This window comes from Odocoileus virginianus, unplaced genomic scaffold (genome assembly GCF_023699985.2).
Source record: "Odocoileus virginianus isolate 20LAN1187 ecotype Illinois unplaced genomic scaffold, Ovbor_1.2 Unplaced_Contig_9, whole genome shotgun sequence".
In the NCBI taxonomy this organism is placed as follows: Eukaryota; Metazoa; Chordata; class Mammalia; order Artiodactyla; family Cervidae; genus Odocoileus; species Odocoileus virginianus.
The window spans coordinates 1591709-1607695 of NW_027224326.1; the positions used below are offsets into that span (position 1 = coordinate 1591709).

General features: G+C 40.0%; 1 protein-coding gene across 1 annotated transcript in view; it reads left to right on the forward strand.

Moving 5' to 3' along the window:
• ARHGEF4 (Rho guanine nucleotide exchange factor 4) overlaps nt 1–15987 on the forward strand; it is a 335116-nt gene that overhangs the window by 22071 nt on the left and 297058 nt on the right.

Consider the following 15987-nt stretch of genomic DNA (forward strand, 5'->3'; position numbering starts at 1 on the left):
GAGAAGATGAGGGTGGGATGTTTTGAGAGAACAGCATCAAAACATGTATATTATCAAGGGTGAAACAGATCATCAGCCCAGGTTGGATGCATGAGACAAGTGCTTGGGGCTGGTGCACTGGGAAGACCTAGAGGGATGGGATGTGGAGGAGGTGGGAGGGGGGACTGGGATGGGGAATACATGTAAATCCATGGCTGATTCATGTCAATGTATGGCAAAAACCACTACAATATTGTAAAGTAATTAGCCTCCAACTAATAAAAATAAATGGGAAAAAAAACCCTTCAATTTGTAAAAATCACAGTATCTGCAAAGTTCAATAAAATGAGGTACGTCTGTATATTACATTAAAAGCTTACATACTGTTTCAATAAATGCATGTCAATGTAATTTGTCTCCTTTAAAAAAAAAAGAAAATTGTTTCATGAGGGATAAATAATGAAAAGAAGGCTTCCCTGGTGGCTCAGTGGTAAAGAATCTGCCTGCCAATGCAGGAGACACAGGTTTGATCCCTGGGTTGGGAAGATCCCCTGAAGAAGGAAATGGCAACCCACTCCAGTATTCTTGCCTGGAAAATCCCCGTGGAAGAACATGGTGGATTACAAGTCAGGGGGTCACCAAAGTCATGGGGACATGACTTAGTAACTAAATAGCAACAACAAAATAATGAAAAGCATGGTTTTCTCAGTGAAATGATGGTGTATCATCTGTGCCCCCATCCTCTGTGCCTCTAGATGGCACCAATTTTATACTGGCCTAAAATTTACAGTCCATTCAGTTGGAATAAAAAGTCTCTTCTTCTTCTTCTTTTTTAAAAGACTAATATTTAATGACATGAAAAAATGTTCACAATAAACTTAGGCAATTTCATATTTGAAACAAAAATCTGTGCATATGTTGCTGTATGTTAAAGTGCTAAAACTTCAGGCCAAGCCCTGTTTCAGGTGCTTGGGAATCTAGTGGAACAGGCTGAAACCCCTGCCCTGGGATCCTGTACTAGGGGATGGTGGGCAAAAAAATGTACATTCATTCCACAGAGGGAGGTTCCATAAACCCAGGACATTACACCCTGCCTCTTCCTAGGAAATTTATGTGGGGTGCACCCTGGGGAAGCTGTATCCCAGGCAAGTTGAGAAGACAGGGCTCCAACTTCCCTCATCCCCAGCTCCCAGGCTGGTGCTATGGTTTTACCCCAGCAGGGGCAAACTACTGATATTCTCTGGCCCTAACCCCATGTTGCAGGAACTCTGTCCTGGTAGCTTCATGAGTTGGGAATCCCCAAGATCACCTTCAGGCTTGATATTTCACTAGAAGAATTCATGGCACTCAGAAAAGCTGTTGTACTCATTTTTATGGTTTATTACAGAGAAAATGCTAGTTAGGGCTTCCCTGGTAGCTCAGATGGTAAAGGATCTGCCTGTAATGCAGGAGACCTGGGTTCAATCCCCGGGTCAGGAAGATCCCTCGGAGAAGGCAGTGGCTACCCACTCCAGTATTCTTGCCTGGAGAAAAGGGGAAGGGTGCATAGGGAAGAATCCAGGTATCCTCTCCAGTGGAATCACACATGCAGTGCTTAATTCTCCCAGCAAAGATGTATGATAACATGTATAAAGGTTGTCAACCGGGGTAGTTCATCCAAGCCTTGTGTCCAGAGTTTTTATTGGTGTCCTCGAAGCATGGAGTGGCCATATGACTAACCTTAGCTACTCAGGCTCTAGTCTCCCAGAAGTCAAATGGATACAGCAGGGCCACAGGCCTCAGGCATGCAGAAGGGAATTTGTTACCCACTCTTGCCCAGTTGGATACTGGAAGAACTCAGAGGTTATCTCTCTGGAAACTGTCCTTTCTTTGGAGTGTCCTTTCTTTGGCTTGAGTGATGCAAGTCTGCTAAGTCAACTCTTGTGACTTCAAGAAACAAGCAAATGGAAGAAGGAGGAAAATTTAATAAAGAGACAACTAAGAAGCATTCTCCTGGGATCACACTAAGTCCTGCAAGTTGGGAAAGCTGCGTGCATGTGCTGACTGCAGCCAAAAAGAAGGAACCATAGCAAGATGTGGGCAGATGCAGGGGCTTTCTCCAAGTCACACACAAACCTGTCAATATAGGGCAGAAGCCTCAATGGCACAAGGGACCTAGCAGAACCTGTGACCAAACACTGAACAATGGCCTGTTCTTGCCCAGGTACAACTCCTAGGAAGCCATACTTTAAAATAAAACTGCACGTGTCTCTGGAATTCTGGAAGACTGTGCACATTCACAAGGCTGTACCCTCTCAGGAGTGATCAGAGAGGAAAAAGTAAGACAAAACTGTAAACTCCCTGAACTGTGATGGTAACTTCTAAGCCACATATGTCTAATGGTAAACTGTTGTTGACGTAAAGCAAATAGACAGCCAGACATTTCTCCAACAAAGATGATTTTATTTGGGATCAGCAGAAAGTTGCAGTTTGGGGTCTGCAAACATGGTGAGCCACGAGCAAGTCCCTGCATGGCAAGCGAAGCAAGCATTTTTACAGAGGGGAAAGGAAGGTGGGAGGGTGATGGTGAATAAAGAGCTCATGGCTTTTCATCGATTGAGTCATTATCAGGACAGAAGAGGAGCCTTCTTCTGGAGCTCTACAGTCATCACAGGGTGTGAGACCTTCTCTTCTAGTTTCCAGACCCTATTTAATTGAAGTTTCTGTCTATCATTTTTTACAGGTAAAAATCTAACAAATCATGGAAACTTAAGCACAGCCTTTGGCCAATAAGTGGCTCAGGCTGCTCAAAGGATAACCCCTAGGTAACCTGGTTAAAGGAAAAAAAAGAGAGAGAAAAGTCCTAAAGAGGTATATCAGAGACTGCACACTGTGCCTGAGTGAATTTTGCAGGTTTGTTCAGTCAAGTTACTAAACAAGAGAAAAAAAAAATTGACCAAACAACAATATTAATAGTCCAGAGGAGGAGTATTAATATCCAGAGTAGCTACAATATATTATTTGAGAAGTCCAATTTTCAACAAGATTAGTAGTAAAAAAAAAAATACAAGACATGCAAAGAAAATAGGAAAGTGGGACCCATACACGAGGGAAAAATGCAAGCAGTAGCATCACCTGGAAGGGGTATAGATGGTGGACTCAACCAACAAAGACTTCAAAGCAGGTGTTCTAAAGATGTTCAAAGCACTAAAGGAAATCGTGCATAAAGAATTTAAGGAAGGTGTGATAACAGTGTATCACCAAATAGAAAATGTCAATGGAGGTACAGAATATAAATACTAACCAATGGGAATTCTGGAGTTGAAAAGTACAATAACCAAAATGAAAAATTTACTAGAGGGGAAATTCCCTGACAATCCAGTGGTTAGGACTCTGCACTTTCACTGCCAAGGGCCTGGGTTCAATCCCTGGTCAGGGAACTAAGATCCCATAAGTGGCACAGTGCAGGCAAAAAAAAAAAAAAAAAAAAAAAGGAAAAAGAACAACAGATTAAAACCCAAGCAAAAAATATAACAAAGAGGGAATTCTCTGATGGTACAGTGTATAAGAATCCTCCTGCCAATGCAGGGGACATGAGTTCAATCCCTGATCCTGGAGGATTCTACCACAAGTACTGAGCCCATACACTCTAGAGCCCATGCTCCACAACAAGATAAGCCACTGCAATGAGAAGCCTGTGGTATGCAACGAAGAGTAGTCCCCACTCACTGCAGCTACAGAAAGCTTGTCCACAGCAAGGAAGGCCCAGCACAATAAAAAATAAATCAATTAACTTAAAAATTAAAAAAAGAGAATTAATTTCTAAAATCCTACCAGAGGGGCTCAACAGATTTGAGCTACCAGAAGAATGAATGAACATGAAGACAGACTGAGATAATACAATCTGAAGAAGGGAGGGAAACACGAAGTAAAATGAACAGAGGCTTAGAGAAATGTTGGCCACAATTAAGTGCACAACCTATGCGTGGGAGTACCAGAAGCAGTGAAAAAGACAAAGTAAAGTCATTCTCAGATACACTAAAGTGGAAAGAATTTGTTGCTAGCCAATCTGCCTTCCTAGGTGGCTCAGTGGTAATGAGCCTGCCAATGGATGATCTAGGAGACTCAGGAGACTTGGGTTCAATCTCTGGGTCAAGAAGATCCCCTGGAGGAGGAAATGGTGACCCACTCCAGTAATCTTGCCTGGAAAATCTCATGGACAGAGGAGCCTGGTGGGCTACAATCCATGGGGTCACAAAGAGTCAGATACCATCAAGTGACTGAGCACACACACACAGTCTTCCTTACAAGAAATGCTATAATAAAATAAATTCTTTAGGCTAAGACCAGATGACACCAGAGAGTAATTCAAATCTACATAAATAAACAGGGAATGTCAGTAAAGGTAATTTTTTAGATAAGAGACAGTTGCAATTGCATTTTTATTTCACCTGAGATTTCAAATGTATGAGTATGGAGTCCATAATATTCCTTTATTACCCTTTTAATGTCCATAGAACTGGCAGTGATGGCCACTTTCATAGCTATGTGTTGTATTTTAATTTTCATTCAGTTCAAAATATTGTCTAATTTCAGTGGTAACTTCCCTTGGAGTATAAGAGAATGGAAAAAAGAACAGTAAATTAACAGGAGACTTTCACCCACTCCTTCTGAATTTTGCAAGTTCCTATCCTCTTCCTCAAGCCTGTTCTAAAATTCTTATCCTAGAGATTTCTCTGTATCCTGGTGCCCACTTCCAGGTTGAGTGTAGGATGCCAGTTTACATAAAATGAGAAACTTAATAAAATGAGAAACTCAGCTCAGTGGTATTTCAGAGTCTGACTTTCTCACCTAGTAAATTGCTACTGTTTAGAGTCCTCAAATAGCTATTTCATGCATTCCATCACAGCTGTGGAGAGGCAGGGTGGAGTGTGCTTACTTACTTAGAAACGGAACCTCCCTGAAGTCTTTTTCTTAACTGGGGAGTTTCTTACAAGGCCACAGTAGAAATAAGCCAGAGTAATGTGGAAACATAGCAGAGGGTCACCTCGCCCAGATTTGGGGGATTAGCCTTGGTGGCAGATAAGGGAAAGCAGGGAAGTTTTCTCAGGGGAAGTAAGATCTTGCTGTCTCTAAGCTAGGTGTAAGGAAGAGAAAGGTATTCTGAATAAAAGGACCAGCAGTGGCACAAATGTGTGAAAGAGTGTGGTGTCTTCAGGAAACAAAAGCAAAGGATTTTATATCATTGGAGCACTATGTGCAGCGGTACAGTGAAGGAAAAGGCAAGAGAGGCAGAGGTCAGATCAGACTGTAGAACTTTGGATCTTGCTAGAGCACTTGTTGAAATTTTTATTGAGAGTGAATTGGTTACCATGGTTGCTGTAATAAATTACCACAAGTGTAGTAGCTTAATTTATTCTCTCACAAGTCTGGAGGACCAAAGTCCTAAGTCAGACTCAGTGGGCTAAAGTCAAGCTGTCCTCCAGCCAGCTTCCCTCTGGGGGCTCTGAGGGGTGAATCTATTTCATTGCCTTTTTCAGCTTTTAGTGGCTGCTTGTAATCCTTGGCTTATAGCCTGTCCATCTGCAAAGGCATCATTTCATTCTCTGCTTCCAGCATCACCTGATTTCTTTCTGTGACGCTGATTCTTCCTTTATTTCTCTGGTGTGGACCCTGGTGATTACATGAGCCCACCTGGATAATCCCAGGTAATCTCCTCATTTCAGTATCCTGAATTGATCACATCTTCAGAGTCCCTTTTGCCATAAAAGGTAATATTCCCAGATCCTGGAGATTAGAATGTGGGTATCATGGGAGTTCTTATTCAGCCTACACAGAGGGTACTTCATAGATTTTTTGATTGGAGGGGATGACGTGATAAGCTGTCTAATTTATGGTTTAAAAAGATCTGTTAGGCAACAGTGTAAGGAGTGTAGGACTGAAGAGTAATTTGAAAGCCGTGGAAATTATTGATGCCAGTCATGAGAAGGTACAGCTGGATCAGTGGCAGTAGGGTGGAGGAGAGAGTTTACCTGGAGGACTTCAGAGGTAGTCTTTGGAGCCTCCTAAGGAAACTTGGAGCCAACTGAGATATGGATGGGTGAGAGAGGAAGTCCAGAAAACTCAGCACTTCTGCCCTCACAGGTTGAGTGATGCTGGTGTCATTTGTGAACAGGGAGTATGAGAGGGCAATTTGTCTGGAACCTGACTTCGAGGCATGGATGAGAGTCCTGCTGCTCCAGCCCATGAGTCTACAGAGCAAAGACGGGGGTGGCTATTTCACAGGCAGTACTTGAAGCCAAGGAGGCGGAGATGGCTCAGGGACTGTGTTTAGAATCAGAAAGGGCACAGAAGCTGCCTTGGGAAACAGTGACCTTTACAGTTAGGGAGAAGCAGAGGTGTGATAAAAAGCCAGGGACGCATGAGGAGCACCAGGAAGGTGCGTTCTGCATCAAACACCAACAGCGGAGCAAAGATTGATGTTTCTGTTTCAAAGAGGGGCCTTCCTCTCCTGGGGAACAGCCGCTTGGTATCAAGTCAAACCCTGGAGGAAAGGGGTGAAGGCTGGTTTTGTGTTTTAGCTTGCTAACCTTGAGGACGAGAGGCTCGGCTGAGAGTGGAGGTGATTCCTGGATATTAGCTGCATGCACACATCGAAGGGTCTCAGTGAGGCCCCTTCACTGCACTCAGTCTTGGCAAACAGGACCCACTTTGCTCTCAGGCTTGCCCTGGCAGCGGCTGCAAGACTCTGTCATCTGCCTTTCTGGACACACTCAGCAGAGGCTCAAGGTTTTGGTGAAAGGAAGAGGTCCCCTTGTCTCTGCTGTCATACCACATGAGGGCCTTGTAGAGAGATATAGCTGCCGGGGAGACCAGAGGCCTGGAGACTGTTTCATGTATGTGTGCTGCTGTTTTTCTCCCCTGTGGCTTCTTCCTCAGCCCTGGAGAAGTAGGAGGAGAGAGGAGAATGGGGCAGGTGGATGTTGGCAAAGCTGAAAGGACAAGGCCTGATGAGAGAGCTGGGACTAGACTTGGTCCCTAGGAAGAAGGGAGGACTTCTGGGAGAGCCGAGGAGTCAGGAGGGGATATTGTTGACATAAAAAAAAATAGTCACAACCTAGAAGTTGAGAGTTATGTTTTATTTGGTGGAAATTTTCAGGGCCTGAAGCCTAGGAGTCAGCATCTCAAGTGACTTTGAGAGAACTATACCAAAGAGCCAGGGGGAGGAGTCAGGTTATATAGAAGTTTGCAGCAAGGGGCAGGTAGTCTGAACATCAAAAGATTATTGTTAATTAAGGAAAACCAGATATCTTAAGGAATTTAGCGCTTTTTTATATATGGGAAGATGCAAGAGTCTGGGCTTCCTGTAATCATTCCTTTCACACACATCTCAGCTATCTGGGGCCAGCATCCTGTGATGTGATTACTCACTTCCTTAGTTTCTTATTCACTGTAGGGAGTGATGGCAGCTTGTGCTGGCAGCTCAGTGGCTGTCGGAGAGCAGACATTGTTTGTCCTGGGCTCAGAAATTCACATTTGGAGGACTGGAATTGTGGATGTCTGTGACATCCTTGTTTATTGATATGGCAGGAAATACTCCATTTCATAGTCTCTCCCCATGGTCAGAAATTCAACCAGTACTTAGGAGACTTTTCATGATCATATTTTGTCCCACAATGCTGGTAGGCACATCCCAGATCAGGCAAAAGTTCTTGTTGATATGTCACTCCAGGTGTTAATTTCCAGATTAGGCCCATTGATAGATAATAAAAGATTCTCTGGATCCTCTATCTTCTAACCTATTAGGATCCAGGAGATATTTCCCTTGTTGCTTCTTCCCATACCTAGAATCACACTATTACAATTATTGATGGCATACAGAACTACATTTTTGATCAGTTGTTTCAAGTCACCTAGTCATCATTACATTTGCTGGAGGCCTGGTTACACTGTAAGAGACAGCAATCTTAAAAATAAACAAGATATAAGTAATGTATCTAGTAACATTGACAGAATCATAGTGTAGCAGACACACAAACACAAACAATTTTGGAAACAAAGAACAATTTAAAACAATGATTAGTATAACTAGTTGTAATTCAGTTGCAGTAAACCATCAAATCCATAGGAGAGCCCCCTATAGAAGCCAAATTTTGGCAGGGTCAGGTGGAGAGAAAAAAAAATGAATGTTATATCTTTGTTTACAAAGGTATGCTTTATTAACTTGTTTTAGGTCACAGCATAAAAGAAAAAAAGGTTAACTGGGAAGCAGATTTAAGCTAGTATATTAAAAGTTTTCAAAGTCAAGGTAATAAATCATATTTATCAATTCATTTAGTCCCATGTAATTGATTCCTATTGATCTGCATAAAGTAATCAGCTTTTCCATTATACATTGTCATTTGCTGCTCAGTTCATTACCTAAAAGCCATCAGAAATACATTTGTCTAAATGTGGCATTAGCTAAAAGCTACCAGAAACACATTTGTCTAAAAGTTCCTTTTTTTTCCTGAATCTTCTTGGAAGTCTTCATTTTTTAAAAGCAATATAATATTATGATAGTCTATAAAGGACAAAACTTAAAATGCCATGGATAAAGATTTGAGTACAATGCAATTAGGAAACGTGGTTATTTCTGCAACATATATATTTTAGTATAATTACTAGAATTATGACTGATAACACTATATCAGGACATAGCTTCCCAGGTGGTGCTAGTGGTAAAGACTGTGCCTGCCAGTGTAGAAGATGGAAGAGACACAGATTTGATCCTTGGGTTGGAAGATACCCTGGAGAAGGGCATGGCAACACAATTCAGTATTTTTGCCTGCAGATTTCCATTGACAGAAGAGCCTAGTGGGCTCCATGTGGTTGCAAAGGGTCGGACACAACTGAAGCAACTTAGCACTCATGCACAAATGTTAGGGATTCCATATAAAATTTGGGGATATCTATATTAATGACATTTATCCACATATTAAAACCTAAAGTTTACCTCTAATCATTTGACAATGTTTGTGAATTAAAATGTCACAGAAACTTAGTTTAAAATTCCCGAGATATCTCACAGACATTTCTCTGCAGCATCCCAGAGTCAGCTGGAAGCTAAGGAGCTAAGTTAGAGCTTGACATTTGGGAAGTTTATTAGCAATATCAAAAATTTAAAACAAAACAAGATCATAGGTCACTGAAACAATACTTATTTAACCGAATTCCAGTCATGCACTAGTTCAATCAGCAATATCTATTTAGTTAACTTTATTTTTTTTTTTTTTTGACATTTTATTTTATTTTTTAAGTGGTTTTTGCCATACATTCACATGAATCAGCCATGGGTGTACATGTGTTTCCCATCCTGACCCTCCCTCCCTCCCCCTCCCCTCCCCATCCCATCCCTCAGGGTCATCCCAGTGCACCAGCCCTGAGCACTTGTCTCATGCATCGAACCTGGACTGGTGATCTATTTCACATATGATAATATACATGTTTCAATGCTATTCTCTCAAATCATCCCACCCTTGCCTTCTCCCACAGAGTCCAACAGTCTGTTCTTTACATCTGTGTCTCTGTCCTTTCTCCTCAGATTTGCTGATAAGGCAGATCATGGTGAACAAGGCTTACTAGACTGACTTTCCTCATTCATCCACATTTTGACTGTGTAAGTCACTGCCACAGTAAACACTCCACCTGCAACACAGGAGATGCGGGTTTGATCCCTGGGTCAGGACAATCCCCTGGAGAAGGAAATGGCAACCCACTCCAGTATCCTTGCCTGGGAAATCTCATGGACAGAGGGGCCTGGCAGGCTACAGTCAGTGGGGTCACAAAGGAGTCAGACATGACTAAGCAACAAAACAATAACAACAACATTTTTAAAAGCCTTTAATTTCTACTCTGCAGTCTTCTGGATAACCTCTCCTCCTAGACTTCATATCCCCCTTTTTACTTTCGAATTCTTCTTGCATATTCCCTCAGAAAATGCAATATAAATAACAAAAAATTTCAGGGTGGGAACAGCCACACTTCATGTGGCTTTGAAAACTCTCTAACCTCTACTTTCCTCAATTATAAAAACAATTGATCATTATCAGTGCTGTGATTATTTTGAAGGTTATAAATTATCTATGTAAAGTACCTAGTAGAGTAGTGGCATAGAGTAGATATTCAACTATTTTTTATTAAGTAGGATTACACAATTGTAGGGCTACATGTTAAGCAAACTTCATGTCCAACTCTGCGACCCCATGGACTGTAGCCTACCAAAGGCTCCTCCATCCATGGGATTCTCTAGGCAAGAATACTGGAGTGGGTTGCCATTTCCTTCTCTAGGGAATCTTCCTGACTCAGGGATTGAACCCAGGTCTCCCACATTGCAGGCAGATGCTTTAACCTCTGAGCCACCAGGGAAGCCCACTCTCTATATAGAACTACTCAAAATGAGTTTTTTTCCTTTTGCTATAGCTCTAGTAGATCACTGTTCTATGTCTGCTCCAAGTAATTACTTTACCCAGAACCATGGCATTTATTCATCCATCCATCCATGCATCTACCTAATTACCTACCTACATATCTATCTCTTATATATTTTTTAAGCTCCAGGCCAGACAAGACCTTTCTTGTAATCTCCAAACACATGTATCAATGTTTGATTGACTCCTTCACTTACATTATATAAATCTCATTCTTACCATAGTTAAAACAGAGCTATTATGCTTGCTTCCTCTGTCCCAAGCTATTCCTTTCCTCTTGTTACCAAACACCTTCACTGTATTAGTAAAAGGGACCATCATACATCAGAGTAATTTCTGATTCCTTTCTTAGTTAATCTTGACTATATACAAAACATTTTTCTCCTCAGGGTTTCTTTTCTGTATCCTACCTGTCTCTCATTTTCCATCCAGATAAGATTAACCATTCTTTCTTTTTCCTCAATAAAAATATAATTCCATCCCTCGTACCTTCTTTATTGAAAACACAACTTTTACTTCTTATTGTATACTGAAATGTTACTGTATTAATAACTTTAACTACATGTTTAAATTAGAATCCTAAACTCTTAAGATCTTAATTTTAGTAAAGCTAAAAATGTAAGGTGGGAAAGACTGAAGGTGGGAGGAGAAGGGGATGACAGAGGATGAGATGGTTTGATGGCATCACCAACTCAATGGACATGAGTTTGAGCAAACTTTGGGAGATGAAGGACAGGGAAGGCTGGCATCCTGTAGGCCTTGGGGTCACAAAGAGTTGGACACTACTGAGTGACCGAACAACAAGAAGTAAGCAGTTATGAACTCTCTTTACATTGGCATTCTATAAATTGGTGAGCATAAACACCAGTGATAATTTCTAAAAACATTTGTTTTCTTATAGAGAACATCTCAGGTGATACCAAACATTTTCATTAATTGTCCTAAATACCTTTAGTTTTTTTATTTAGTAATTGATATCAGTATCTTTTTAGCTATTTAATAAACTTTCATCACTTAAAAACAATTTTAGAACTTTACCAAATACCCAGAAAGATCATTTTAAGTAGACATTTCTAAAATATAATTATTTTAAGGAGTTTATCTCAAAGTTCTTATCTCATTTACATTTACCTTAAAGTTTCATCAGATCTAGTAAGTTCTTATTTATTAAACCTACAATACAGTAATCTTAACAACGTGTCTTAAACATCAACAAACTTAAACAGTTAAATCAGGAATAAACTTAATATTAAATATTTCCCAGTTCACATGAACCTGAAAGTAATCTTGGGCAGTTTCTTTTAAATGTTAAGTAATTTTTATTAAAATTAAATAGAGCTGTTTATAAACTTAATTTTTATAAGTACTATAAAAATTAATTTTTATAATGTTTAATGGTAGAGATATCTCTTTATATCATTATACATATGTATAACGTGTGTATTGAAAGTGAAAGTCACTCAGTCATGTCCAAATCTTTGCAGCCCCATGGACTGTAGTCCAACCAGGCTCTTCTGTCCATGGAATTCTCCAAGCAAGAATACTGGAGTGGGTAGCCTTTCCCTCCTCCAGGGGATCTTCCCAAGCCAGGGATAGAACCCACATCTCTTACATCTCCTGCATTGGCAGGCAGGTTTTTTTAACCACTAGTGCCACCTTGAAAGCCTGTGTAAAATGTGTACGCAGACATAAACAGGCAAATAAGAGATCTCATGGCTTTACTGAAAAAAACTTACATGTGAACCAGGTATTACAATATAAACTTAGTTATTTACAAACAGAATACATTAAGGTTGCTTGCTCAGATGACTAAGGCTTACTATCTGTAAGTTTGGCTAAGGGAGCATTTCCAGCTGTTTGAATTTTAAAACTGCCATTTTTTCCCCCTTGGTTTTAGGTTTTGCCTGCTTGAGCTAATTCAAGTCCTTGTGGCCTGTATTTACATTTCTAGTTTTTAGACTTTTCCAAGACAAAGACAATTGCTTTTAGTTTCCCGAAGGACAGTCCTGTCATCTAAAGATACTATAAACTGAAATTTGTTTTACAAATTGTATGTTCTAGAGTTTTAGAGTTTAATTTATCATGTCTTCAAAGGTTTGTATAAGGCATTTAGCAAAGACCTTTCTGAGTTTATAAATTAAACCAAAGCAAAATCACTATTTTTATTTTTATTAGCCCTTGCATGTTAGTTCCCAGTTTTTACCTATTTTGTATGGCTCAGGTAACTCTACTGGCTAGTATGTTCAGTTAATATTTCCTTAGTGGCAATCTATATGCCTTGTCTATCCCACAATATAATTAAATAAGAGCTATAGCCATCATATATAAAGTCCATTTAAATATACCAGTTTTATTTGCTTTTATATAAATTCCATTAACTTTCATACCTTTAACTTTAGTTTTCATCAGGATCAAATCAACAAGCTTTGGTCTTAGGAAAGGAGTTTTAGAAGACTTTATTTTTCTTTTGTTCCTTGCCCATTTTACCTACTTTTATATAAAAAGCTCTGAAATCTCCAGAGTGGAGTTGAGCTTAGGTGGTCAGGCCTTTTAGCCTAACTGTCCCAAAAAATTATTTGTCAGGTATCTAAGCATAATTTTTTTTAGCCCCTTAAATATATTTTTAAAACTAGGATAAACAGAACAGACTTGTTTGGCTTTTAATGTTGGGTACCAGTAAGGGTCCCAAAACAGCTTTTCCTAGCTTGTTTTAAAACTATGGAAGTTTTTAAGTTGATTATTATAATTTTCTCACCTTTAATTTGACTTGTTTTATAAGTACCAGTAAAACAGCTGTTTACAATGCGAGAGCTCTAGATTTACCAATTTGTTAGTTTCTCCAATTTTAAAAGAATCTATCACTTTTCCACCAATAAAATATATCTCAACTGAGAGTCAAACCATTGAGTCACACACAAACACACAAACCTCCTTAAAAGAGAGTGGAAGAGGATGTAACCTAAATTCAGAATATTTTACTCTCAAAGGCAAGTTCTCAAACACTGGAACAAACAAAACACACACACACACAACACAGAATGCCATAGGAAGATTGGGTAGCATATTTACATCTCAAAGACAGAGAGAAGTAAATTTCACCCAAGAAGGCTTGTTAAAGCTTTTACCAAGCTGGCTTTTATAACTGCATATGCAATCAAAAAGCCCCCTCAATTTCCAGGGCAAGATTTCCTCCAATTTCTGATCAAGCTAACACTTGTAAGTTTGTACATTCATTTACCCAGCTGTGTTATTAGCAATCTGTCATTCCTTTTTGCTTTAATTTGAAACTTTTATGTCCCATTTTGAAGTCAGTTTGTCGAGATAAAATTACTGATGACGATTCTGTGGTGAGCCTGTGTATCTGCTTGAGGGCTTACTCCTCTGGCTTTGCCTTAGAGTTGTTTCAGCCCCCTCCTACATGTCTCGGGTATCCCAGTGGAGTATAAGACTTCTATGGAATGGAATGGCCAATTCTTAAATGCATCCCCAGTTGAACAGATTATTAATTGTGTGAGTGAGCTTCCCTATACCAACAAGCTGTAAAGCATGAGGTCTTGCCTCCACCATCCTGCAAGTTTCTCAGTCTCCTGAGAAAGCCATTGCCAGCCAGGAGAGAGTCCTTTCTTTGGAGCTCAGATGCTGTTATAAGATTTCAGTTTAATTTCAACTAATCCTATTAGGGCAGCCAATTCACGGATAAATGACAGCCCAGTCTTCCCCTTAACAACTCTGTCCCACTTAACCCACTCTGTAACTGAGCAACACCTTTCCAGTCTTTAAACTGTGGCTTCTTGGTCTTCAGCTACTCAGTCATGTCCGGCTCTTTGTGACACCATGGACTGCAGCACTCCAGGCATCATTGTCTCTCACAACCTTCTGGAGTTTGCTCAGTCTCATGTTCATTGAGTTAATGGTGCTATCTAATCTTTTCATTCTCTTCCCCTTCTTCTCCTCCTGCCCTCAGTCTTTCCCAGCATTGGGGTCTTCTCCAATGAATCAAATCTTTGCATCAAGTGACCAAAACATTGGAGCTTCAGCATCAATCCTCCCAATGAATATTCAGGGTTGATTTCCTTTAGGATTGACTGGTTTGATCTCCTTGCTGTCAAGGGACTCTCAAGAGTCTTTTCCAGCACCACAGTTTGAAAGCATCAATTCTTTGGCACTCAGCCTTCTTTATGGTCCAACTCACATTCATACATGACTACTGGAAAAACCATAGCTTTGACTATATGGACCTTTGTCAGCAAAGTGATGTCTCTGCTTTTTAATACACTGTCTATGTTTGCCATAGGTTTTCTTCCAAGGAGCAAGCGTCTTCTAATTTCATGGCTGCAGCCACTGTCCACAGTGATTTTGGAGCTCTAGAAAATTGTCTGTCACTGTTTCCATTGTTTCCCCATCTATTTGCCATGAAGTGATAGGACTGGATGCCATGATCTTAGTTTTTTGAATGTTGAGTTTTAAGCCAGTTTTTTCACTCTCCTCTTTTACTTTCATCAAGAGGCTGTTTGGTTCCTCTTTGCTTTCTGCCATTAGGGTAATATCATCTGCTTATCTAAGTTTATTAATTTTCTCCCATCTATCTTGATTCCAGCTTGAACTTCATCTGGTTCACTATTCTGCATGATGTACTCAGCATATAAGTTAAGTAAGCAGGGTGACAATATACAGCCTTGAAGTATTCCTTTCCTAATTTTGAACCAATTCATTGTTCCATGTCCTTTTCTGTTGCTTCTTGGCCTGCATAGAGGTTTCTCAGAAGACAGATAATGTAGTTTGATGTTCCCATCTCTTCAAGAATTTTCCATAGTTGTTATGATCCACACAGTCAAAGGCTTTAGCATAGTCGATGAAGCAGATGTAAATGTTTTTTTCTGGAATTCTCTTGCTTTTTCTGTGGCCCAGTGAAAGTTGACAATTTAATCTCTGGCTCCTCTACCTTTTCTAAATCCAGCTTGTATATCTGGATTTGTACATCTGTGTTTTCTGTTCACATATTGTTGAAGCCTAGCATAAAGGATTTTGAGCATTGCCTTGCTAGCATGTGAAATGAGCACAATCATGCAGTAGTTTGAACATTCTTTGACATTGCCCTTCTTTGGAATTGTAATGAAAAATGACATTTTCCAGTCCTGTGGCCACTGCTGTGTTTTCCAAATTTGCTGGTATATTGAGTGCAGCACTTTCACAGCATCATCTTTTAGGATTGGAAATAGCTCAGCTGGAATTCCATCACATCCACTATCTTGATTCATAGTAATGCTTCCAAAGGTCAGCTTGAATTCACACTCCAGGATGTCTTGCTCTAGGTGAGTGATCATACCCTCATGGTTATGACCATTTTGTACAGTTTTCTACCTCATTAAGACATTTTATGTACAATTCTTTTATGTATTATTGACACTTTTTAATACCTTCTGCTTCTGTTAGGTTCATACTGTTTCTATTCTTTATTGTGTCCATCTTTGCATGAAATATTTTCTAGGTATCTCTAATTTTCTTGACAAGATCTCTAGTCTTTCCCATTCTATTCTTTTCCTCTATTTCTTTGCATTGT